Genomic DNA, 11,077 nt, shown 5'->3' on the forward strand with positions numbered 1-11,077 from the left:
TTCTTTTGCGTCTGTCACTAACGCCCCGCCCTCAGGAGTTTGAAGCACGTCACAGTCATTCAGTCATTGAATCCTACTCAGAACACCACAGACAAGGTTAGACCTTCCGGATTCTCTTGAATGCCGCCATCAGTTCTCGCCTATACCACGAAGACTCTGATCTCACGGAATGGTTAGCTCGTTTGTCAGGCGAGCACTCGGTTGTCAGGCGATCAACCATGCATCGTGCAATCAGGAATCCAAGAGATATTCACTAGGGCCTTGATCGCTTGTAGAACAAGAGTGGTTGTCAGTCACCTTGTTCATGGGTGAGAATGATGATGAGTGTCACGGATCATCACATTCATCAAGTTGAAGAACAAGTGATATCTTGGATAAAGAACAAGCGGAATTGAATGGAAGAACAATAGTAATTGCATTAATACTCGAGGTACAGCAGAGCTCCACACCTTAATCTATGGTGTGTAGAAGCTCCACCGTTGAAAATACATAAGAACAAGGTCTAGGCATGGCCGAATGGCCAGCCTCCCAAAGTGATCAAAAGATCTAAAGAAAAAGGTTCCAAAGATCCAAAGATTTCTAATACAATAGTCAAAGGTCCTACTTATAGAAAACTAGTAGCCTAAGGTGTACAGAAATGAGTAAATGACATAAAAATCCTCTTCTGGGCCCACTTGGTGTGTGCTTGGGCTGAGCAATGAAGCATTTTTCGTGCAGAGACTCTTCTTGGAGTTAAACGCCAGCTTTAGTGCCAGTTTGGGCGTTTAACTCCCATTTGGGTGCCAGTTCCAGCGTTTAACGCTGGGATTTCTTGAGGTGACTTTGAACGCCGGTTTGGGCCATCAAATCTTGGGCAAAGTATGGACTATCATATATTGCTGGAAAGCCCAGGATGTCTACTTTCCAACGTCGTTGAGAGCGCGCCAATTGGGCTTCTGTAGCTCCAGAAAATCCACTTCGAGTGCAGGGAGGTCAGAATCCAACAGCATCTGCAGTCCTTTTTGGTCTCTGAATCAGATTTTTGCTCAGGTCCCTCAATTTCAGCCAGAAAATACCTGAAATCACAGAAAAACACACAAACTCATAGTAAAGTCCAGAAAAGTGAATTTTAACTAAAAACTAATAAAAATATACTAAAAACTAACTAGATCATACCAAAAACATACTAAAAACAATGCCAAAAAGTATACAAATTATCCGCTCATCACAACACCAAACTTAAATTGTTGCTTGTCCTCAAGCAACTGAAAATCAAATAAGATAAAAAGAAGAGAATATGCAATGAATTCCAAAAACATCTATGAAGATCAATATTAATTAGATGAGCGGGACTTTTAGCTTTTTGCCTCTGAATAGTTTTGGCATCTCACTCTATCCTTTGAAATTCAGAATGGTTGGCTTCTTTAGGAACTCAGAGTCCAGATAGTGTTAATGATTCTCTTAGTAAAGTATGATGATTCTTGAACATAGCTATTTATTGAGTCTTGGCTGTGGCCCAAAGCACTCTGTCTTCCAGTATTACCACCGGATACATACATGCCACAGACACATAATTGGGTGAACCTTTTCAGATTGTGACTCAGCTTTGCTAAAGTCCCCAATTAGAGGTGTCCAGGGTTCTTAAGCACACTCTTATTTGCCTTGGATCACAACTCTTATTTCTCTATAATTTTTTCGTTTTCTTTTCTCTCTTTTTTTTCGATTTTTTTTTGAATAGCTTTTTCTTGCTTCAAGAATCATTTTAATGATTTTTCAGATCCTCAGTAACATGTCTCCTTTTTCATCATTCTTTCAAGAGCCAACATTCATGAACCACAAATTCAAGATACATATGCACTATTTAAGCATACATTCAGAGAACAAAAATATTGCCACCACATCAAAATAATTAACTGTTATAAAATTCAAAATTCATGCAATTCTTCCTTTTTTAATTAAGCACATTTTTATTTAAGAAAGGTGATGGATTCATAGGACATTCATAACTTTAAGGCATAGACACTAAGACACTAATGATCACAAGACACAAACATGGACAAACATAAGCATAAAATTCGAAAAACAGAAGAATAAAGAACAAGGAAATCAAAGAACGGGTCCACCTTAGTGATGGCGGCTCTTTCTTGCTCTTGAAGATCCTATGGAGTGCTTGAGCTCTTCAATGTCTCTTCCTTGTCTTTGTTGCTCCTCCCTCATGATCCTTTGATCTTCTCTAATCTCATGAAGGATGATGGAGTGTTCTTGATGCTCCACCCTTAGTTGTCCCATGTTGGAACTCAGTTCTCCTAGGGAGGTGTTTAATTGCTCCCAATAGTTTTGTGGAGGAAAGTGCATCCCTTGAGGAATCTCAGGGATCTCATGATGAGTGGGATCTCTTGTGTGCTCCATCCTCTTCATAGAAATGGTCTTGATGCACCCTTGAGATGAATCTCTCCATCTCCCATGACTCGGAGGTGGAAGCTTTTTGCCTTCCCTTTCCTCTTTCTAGAGGTTTCTCCGGCCTTGGATGCCATAAATGGTTATGGAAAAACAAAAAGCAATGCTTTTACCACACCAAACTTAAAATGTTTGCTCGTCCTCGAGCAAAAGAAGAAAGAAGAGAGTAGAAGAAGAAGAAATGAGGAAGAGGGAGATGGTGGTGTGTTCGGCCAAAGAGGGGGAGAAGTGGTGTTTAGGTTGTGTGAAAATGAAGGGTTGAAGAAGGGTATTTATAGGAGAGAGGGGGGGTAATGGTTCGGCCATTATGGGTGGGTTTGGGAGGGAAAGTGGTTTGAATTTGAAGGGTGAGGTTGGTGGGGATTTATGAAGGATGGATGTGGGTGGTGAAGAGAAAGATGGGATTTGATAGGTGAAGGGTTTTTGGGGAAGAAGTGTTGAGGTGATTGGTGAATGGGGGAAGAAGAGAGAGAGTGGTGGTGGGGTCCTGTGGGGTCCACAGATCCTGTGGTGTCAAGGAAACGTCATCCCTGCACCAAATGGCATCAAAATTCACGTTTTGAGCCAATTCTGGCGTTAAACGCCGGGCTGGTGCCCATTCCTGGCGTTTAACGCCAGGTTCTTGCCCTTTCCTGGCGTTTAACGCCAGTCTGGTGCCCCTTTCTGGCGTTAAACGCCCAGAATGGTGCCAGACTGGGCGTTAAACGCCCAACTGCTAGGCTTACTGGCGTTTGAACGCCAGCAGCATCTTCCTCCAGGGTGTGCTATTTTTCTTCCTGTTTTTCATTCTGTTTTTGCTTTTTTCAGTTAATTTTGTGACTTCTCATGATCATCAACCTACAAAAAAGATAAAATAACAAAAGAAAATAATTAATCATAAAACATTGGGTTGCCTCCCAACAAGCGCTTCTTTAATGTCATTAGCTTGACAGAGGACTCTCATGGAGCCTCAGAAATGCTCAGAGCCGTGTTGGAACTTCCCAACACCAAACTTAGAGTTTGAATGTGGGGGTTCAACACCAAACTTAGAGTTTGGTTGTGGCCTCCCAACACCAAACTTAGAGTTTGACTGTGGGGGCTCTGTTTGGCTCTGTTTTGAGAGAAGCTCTTCATGCTTCCTCTCCATGATGACAGAGGGATACCCTTGGGCCTTAAACACCAAGGATTCTTCATTCACTTGAATGATCAACTCTCCTCTATCAACATCAATCACAGCCTTTGCTGTGGCTAGGAAGGGTCTGCCAAGGATGATGGATTCATCCATGCACTTCCCAGTCTCTAGGACTATGAAATCAGTAGGGATGTAATGGTCTTCAACTTTAACAAGAACATCCTCTACAAGTCCATAGGCTTGTTTTCTTGAGTTGTCTGCAATCTCTAGTGAGATTTTTGCAGCTTGCACCTCTAAGATCCCTAATTTCTCCATTACAGAGAGGGGCATGAGGTTTACACTTGACCCTAAGTCACACAAGGCCTTCTTGAAGGTCATGGTGCCTATGGTACAAGGTATAGAAAACTTCCCAGGATCTTGCCTCTTTTGAGGCAATTTCTGCCTAGACAAGTCATCCAGTTCTTTGGTGAGCAAAGGAGGTTCATCCTCCCAAGTCTCATTTCCAAATAACTTGTCATTTAGCTTCATGATTGCTCCAAGGTATTTAGCAACTTGCTCTTCAGTGACATACTCATCCTCTTCAGAGGAAGAATACTCATCAGAGCTCATGAATGGCAGAAGTAAGTCCAATGGAATCTCTATGGTCTCATTTTGAGCCTCAGATTCCCATGGTTCCTCATTGGGGAACTCATTGGAGGCCAGTGGACGCCCAGTGAGGCCTTCCTCAGTGGCGTTTACTGCCTCTCCTCCCTCCCAGGATTCGGCCAAGTTGATGGCTTTGCACTCTCCTTTTGGATTTTCTTCTGTATTGCTTGGGAGAGTACTTGGAGGGAGTTCAGTAATTTTCTTGCTCAGCTGACCCACTTGTCCTTCCAAATTTCTAATGGAGGACCTAGTTTCAGTCATGAAACTTTGAGTGGTTTTGATCAGATCAGAGACCATGGTTGCTAAGTCAGAGTTATTCTGCTTAGAGCTCTCTGTCTGTTGCTGAGAAGGTGATGGAAAAGGCTTGCTATTGCTAAACCTGTTTCTTCCACCATTATTGTTATTGAAACCTTGTTGAGGTCTCTGTTGATCCTTCCATGAAAGATTTGGATGATTTCTCCATGAAGGATTATAGGTGTTTCCATAGGGTTCTCCCATGTAATTCACCTCTTCCATTGAAGGGTTCTCAGGATCATAAGCTTCTTCCTCAGATGAAGCCTCTTTAGTACTGCTTGGTGCATTTTGCATTCCAGACAGACTTTGAGAAATCATATTGACTTGTTGAATCAATATTTTATTCTGAGCCAATATGGCATTCAGAGTGTCAATCTCAAGAACTCCTTTCTTCTGACTAGTCCCATTGTTCACAGGATTTCTTTCAGAAGTGTACATGAATTGGTTATTTGCAACCATTTCAATCAGTTCTTGAGCTTCAGTAGGCGTCTTCTTCAGATGAAGAGATCCTCCAGAAGAGCTATCCAAAGACATCTTGGACAGTTCAGAGAGACCATCATAGAAAATACCTATGATGCTCCATTCAGAAAGCATATCAGTGGGACACTTTCTGATCAATTGTTTGTATCTTTCCCAAGCTTCATAGAGGGATTCTCCTTCCTTCTGTCTGAAGGTTTGGACTTCCACTCTAAGCTTACTCAATTTTTGAGGTGGAAAGAACTTTGCCAAGAAGGCATTGACTAGCTTTTCCCAAGAGTCCAGGCTTTCTTTAGGTTGAGAATCCAACCATGTTCTAGCTCTGTCTCTTACAGCAAAAGGGAATAGCATCAGTCTGTAGACCTCAGGGTCAACCCCATTAGTCTTGACAGTGTCACAGATTTGCAAGAACTCAGCTAAAAACTGATGAGGATCTTCCAGTGGAAGTCCATGGAACTTGCAATTCTGTTGCATTAGAGAAACTAATTGAGGCTTAAGCTCAAAGTTGTTTGCTCCAATGGCAGGGATAGAGATGCTTCTCCCATAGAAGTCGGGAGTAGGTGCAGTAAAGTCACCCAGCACCTTCCTTGCATTGTTGGCATTGTTGTTGTTTTCGGCTGCCATGAGTTCTTCTTCCTTGAAGAATTCGTTCAGGTGCTCTAAAGAGAGTTGTGCTTTGGCTTCTCTTAGCTTTCTCTTCAAGGTCCTTTCAGGTTCAGGATCAGCCTCAACAAGAATGCCTTTGTCTTTGCTCCTGCTCATAAGAAAGAGAAGGGAACAAGAAAATGTGGAATCCTCTATGTCACAGTATAGAGATTCCTTTAGGTGTCAGAGGAAAAGAAAAGTAGAAGACAGAAGTAGAAACTTCGAACTTATCAGAGAAAATGGAGTTCGAATTTTGCATTAAGGGATAGTGTTAGTCCATAAATAGAAGGATGTGAGAAGGAGGGAAGTAATTTTCGAAAATTAAGTGAAAAATTTTGAAAACATTTTTGAAAAACATTATTTAATTTTCGAAAATGAAAATGGAAAAGAAATCAAGTGATTTTTGAAAAAGATTTTGAAATTAGAAATCAAAAGGATTTGATTGAAAACTATTCTGAAAAAGATGTGGTTAAGAAGATATGATTGATTTAAAAAAATGTCATTGAGAAGATATGATTTGAAAAACATTTTTAAAAAAAAGATTTGATTTGAAAATTAAAAACTTGACTAACAAGAAAAGATATGATTCAAACATTAAACCTTTCTCAACAGAAAAGGTAACATACTTGAAATGTTGAATCAAATCATTAATTGATAGTAAGTATAAAAAAAAATGGAAAGAAATTGGTTTTGAAGAAGATTTGATTGAAAAATTGATTTGAAAAAGATTTGATTTTGAAAAGATTTTGAAAACTTAAAAAAAATTTGATTTGAAAACAAAATCTTCCCTTCTAGCCATCCTGGCGTTAAACGCCCAGAATGGTATCCATTCTGGCGTTTAACGCCCAAAATGCTACCCTTTTGGGCGTTAAACGCCCAACCAGGTACCCTGGCTGGCGTTTAAACGCCAGTCTGTCCTTCTTCACTGGGCGTTTTGAACGCCCAGCTTTTTCTGTGCAATTCCTCTGCTGTATGTTCTGAATCTTCAATTCTCTGTATTATTGACTTGAAAAGACACAAATTAAAAATATTTTTGGATTTTTAATAATAAGGACAAACCAAAATGCAACAAGAATCAAATAACAATGCATGCAAGACACCAAACTTAGCAGTTTGTATACTACTGACACTAACAGAATGAAAATGCATGAGACACACAAAACTATCAAGTCAAATTGAATTCAAAGATCAGAGCAAGTAAATCATCAAGAACATCTTGAAGATCACTTAGACACATGAATGCATGCAATTGACACCAAACTTATGATGAGACACTAGACTCAAACAAGAAATATTTTTGGATTTTATGATTTTGTAAAATTTTTTTGTGTTTTTCGAAAATTAAATGGAAAAAGATATCAAAATTCTCAATGAGAATTCCAGGAATCAGTGCAATGCTAGTCTAAGACTCCGGTCCAGGAATTAGACATGGCTTCACAGCCAGCCAAGCTTTCAAAGAAAGCTTCGGTCCAAAACACTAGACATGGCCAGAGGCCAGCCAAGCCTTAGCAGATCACTGCTCCAAGAGCAAGATTGATAGAAATCAACAAGCTCCTGTGGTGATAAGTTGAAACCTCGGTCCAATGAGATTAGACATGGCTTCTCAGCCAGCCAGACTTCAACAAATCATCATGAAACTCTAGAACTCATCTTTAAGAATTTCGAAAAAAATAAATACCTAATCTAAGCAACAAGATGAACCGTCAGTTGTCCAAACTTGAACAATCCCGGGCAATAACGCCAAAAATTTGGTGTTGTTGCCGGATCCTGGCACTGATGTTACCAAAAGCTTGCTCAAAACTTGAACAATCCCCGGCAACGGCGCCAAAAACTTGGTGCGCGAAATTGTGAACAATACTTTTTCACAACTCTCATAATCCCCGGTAATGGCTCCAAAAACGTGGTAGCTCAATACCATGGCATTACACAACTTCGCACAACTAACCAGCAAGTGCACTGGGTCGTCCAAGTAATAAACCTTACGCGAGTAAGGGTCGATCCCACGGAGATTGTTAGTATTGAAGCAAGCTATGGTCATCTTGTAAATCTTAGTCAGGCAAACTCAAATGTATATGGTGATGAACGAAAATAACACAAAGGTAAGGATAGTGATACTTATGTAATTCATTGGTAGGAACTTCAGATAAGCGCATGAAGATGCCTTCCCTTCCGTCTCTCTGCTTTCCTACTGTCTTCATCCAATCCTTCTTACTCCTTTCCATGGCAAGCTTAAGCAAGGGTTTCACCGTTGTCAGTGGCTACCTCCCATCCTCTCAGTGAAAGCGATTGCATATGCTCTGTCACAGCATAGCGGAATTCATCTGTCGGTTCTCAATCAGGCCAGAATAGAATCCAGTGATTCTTTTGCGTCTGTCACTAACGCCCCGCCCTCAGGAGTTTGAAGCACGTCACAGTCATTCAGTCATTGAATCTTACTCAGAACACCACAGACAAGGTTAGACCTTCCGGATTCTCTTGAATGCCGCCATCAGTTCTCGCCTATACCACGAAGACTCTGATCTCACGGAATGGTTGGCTCGTTTGTCAGGCGAGCACTCAGTTGTCAGGCGATCAACCATGCATCGTGCAATCAGGAATCCAAGAGATATTCACTAGGGCCTTGATCGCTTGTAGAACAAGAGTGGTTGTCAGTCACCTTGTTCATGGGTGAGAATGATGATGAGTGTCACGGATCATCACATTCATCAAGTTGAAGAACAAGTGATATCTTGGATAAAGAACAAGCGGAATTGAATGGAAGAACAATAGTAATTGCATTAATACTCGAGGTACAGCAGAGCTCCACACCTTAATCTATGGTGTGTAGAAGCTCCACCATTGAAAATACATAAGAACAAGGTCTAGGCATGGCCGAATGGCCAGCCTCCCAAAGTGATCAAAAGATCTAAAGAAAAAGGTTCCAAAGATCCAAAGATTTCTAATACAATAGTCAAAGGTCCTACTTATAGAAAACTAGTAGCCTAAGGTGTACAGAAATGAGTAAATGACATAAAAATCCTCTTCCGGGCCCACTTGGTGTGTGCTTGGGCTGAGCAATGAAGCATTTTTCATGCAGAGACTCTTCTTGGAGTTAAACGCCAGCTTTAGTGCCAGTTTGGGCGTTTAACTCCCATTTGGGTGCCAGTTCCAGCGTTTAACGCTGGGATTTCTTGAGGTGACTTTGAACGCCGGTTTGGGTCATCAAATCTTGGGCAAAGTATGGACTATCATATATTGCTGGAAAGCCCAGGATGTCTACTTTCCAACGCCGTTGAGAGCGCGCCAATTGGGCTTCTGTAGCTCCAGAAAATCCACTTTTAGTGCAGAGAGGTCAGAATCCAACAGCATCTGCAGTCCTTTTTGGTCTCTGAATCAGATTTTTGCTCAGGTCCCTCAATTTCAGCCAAAAAATACCTGAAATCACAGAAAAACACACAAACTCATAGTAAAGTCCAGAAAAATGAATTTTAACTAAAAACTAATAAAAATATACTAAAAACTAACTAGATCATACCAAAAACATACTAAAAACAATGCCAAAAAGTATACAAATTATCCGCTCATCAGCATCAGAGTTGGATTCATCAGAGGTTCCATCGTCCTCTCCCTCATTGTCAGAAGTTGTGATCCCAACCTCGATATCTTCCACAAAGTCTCTCAGAATCTGAATTCTTCCCTTGGTCTTTTTGAGAGTATTTTCCTCCAAAACTTGGATCCTTTTGCGTTCAGCACCATGATGGAGAAGAAGGTCTGTCAGATTGAAGAATTCTTCAAGCACATGCTTCATAATGCGTGTCGTGATCCTGACTGTAGTGGAGGTGGATGGGGGAATCAGAGGATCCTCATCAACAGAGGGAACATCAGTGCTGTCATCAGTTTGGCGACGCCCGGGAGCTGTTTTCTTTAATGCATCACCCCCTTTGATATATGAGTTACAATCTTTTGCAATTTCAGTCCCAAAATCAACATTGTAATATTGAAAAATTTTTGTAAGAAGCATGCCATATGGTAACCCATTTTCGGTACTGACACAAGCATACATATGTCTCACAAGTAAGTAAACAAAAGAAATGGGGATTTTCGAAAGCAGTGCATACAAAACCAGTGTGTCACAAAATGAAACACGTTGAAAAAAGCCGCTCTGAGGTAAGATGATATGATTTAAAATCTGATGCAACTGGGCACGGACTGGACCAAGAGACTTATGAGTAGGAGTGTTACCTTCCAAGAGAAGGATATTGATGCAGACAGTGCTTAGGGCATCAAAGTAAGATACATTGAGCGTTTCGTCCCACTTACCAGAGGTGTAGGCATCAGGTCCTCGGTCCTGGTAGTCTAAGGCTTTGCCTAAGTGATATTTGTCAAGAATGATCACTTTGCCTTTAACAAAAGAAGCGATTCTCCCTTCTTTGTAGGACATGTTGCTATAGAACTGTTTGACCAAATCAGGGTAAATTTTCTCTTTGATGGATAGTGTGGGTGTCCAGCCTTGACATGCAAACAATGGGGTAAAGTTCAGACCTTTCCTACGGAGTTTGTCTAGGTTGACAAGCTTAAAGGGACATAGAGTACGCTTGTAAACATCTTTGCAGAAAAACATGTAGTTCATGAGAGATTGAAAATGGCGATGATCATAAGACTCATCAGGAAAATCAGCATAAAAGGACTTGTAAGCAATAGGATTGGAGAGTCTAGGTTCAGCAACAGGACGAAGATGAAAGTCAATGACTGTACCGCGAGTATGGCGAGGCTGAGTGGGGGTAATCTCTTCGTCTTCGTGAAGAGGCCTTTTTCCTCTGGAAGAGCTGGGTTTTGATGAACTAGGCTGAGAGGTGTTTGGCGGAAGAGGAGGAGAAGGGCGAGGAGCAACGCCAGGGCGGCGAGCAGTGGTCTTAGTACGGGCCATATCAGAAGAAGGGTTTTGTGGTGATAGAGGTGAAGAATAAGAAGGTGATTATGAGGGAGAAAAGTGTGTGTGATCAGAACGGTGGGTGCCACTATGGGAGCCTCTGCGGGCAGCTCTCTTCTTTCGTGCCATATTTATATAGCACTGGTTCAGAGAAGATGAAAGAGTGGAGAGAGTAGTGTGAATGGATGCCTGTAATAGGAAGTTAATATAGGCTGGAGAAGTGTAAAGGTTGCACCTTGAAAAGATAAAAATCCAAACTTTGAAAACTGGTGGACGAAATTGTGATCCATATTCTTTAAGTTGTACTCCTTGTACTTTTATGGAATTTAAAATTGGCACGAGTGGACACAACTCCGTTCAACTAACCAGCAAGTGTACTGGGTCGTCCAAGTAATAAACCTTACGTGAGTAAGGGTCGATCCCACAGAGATTGTTGGTATGAAGCAAGCTATGGTCACCTTGTAAATCTCAGTTAGGCAGATTAAATTTGTTTATGGTTTCGAAAATAGAAATAATAAAAGGGATAGAATACTTATGCAGATTCATTGGTGGGAATTTCA

The 11,077-nt window shown here is 41.1% G+C and overlaps 1 non-coding gene across 1 annotated transcript; it reads left to right on the forward strand.

Annotated features, from left to right (window-relative positions):
• Positions 1 to 5,074: 5,074 nt before the first annotated feature.
• Positions 5,075 to 5,182, forward strand: LOC112798960 (small nucleolar RNA R71). Its single transcript, XR_003200553.1, has one exon. It is a non-coding gene; the product is annotated as a small nucleolar RNA R71 (small nucleolar RNA).
• Positions 5,183 to 11,077: the final 5,895 nt, after the last annotated feature.

This window comes from Arachis hypogaea, chromosome 4 (genome assembly GCF_003086295.3).
Source record: "Arachis hypogaea cultivar Tifrunner chromosome 4, arahy.Tifrunner.gnm2.J5K5, whole genome shotgun sequence".
NCBI classification, from domain to species: Eukaryota; Viridiplantae; Streptophyta; class Magnoliopsida; order Fabales; family Fabaceae; genus Arachis; species Arachis hypogaea.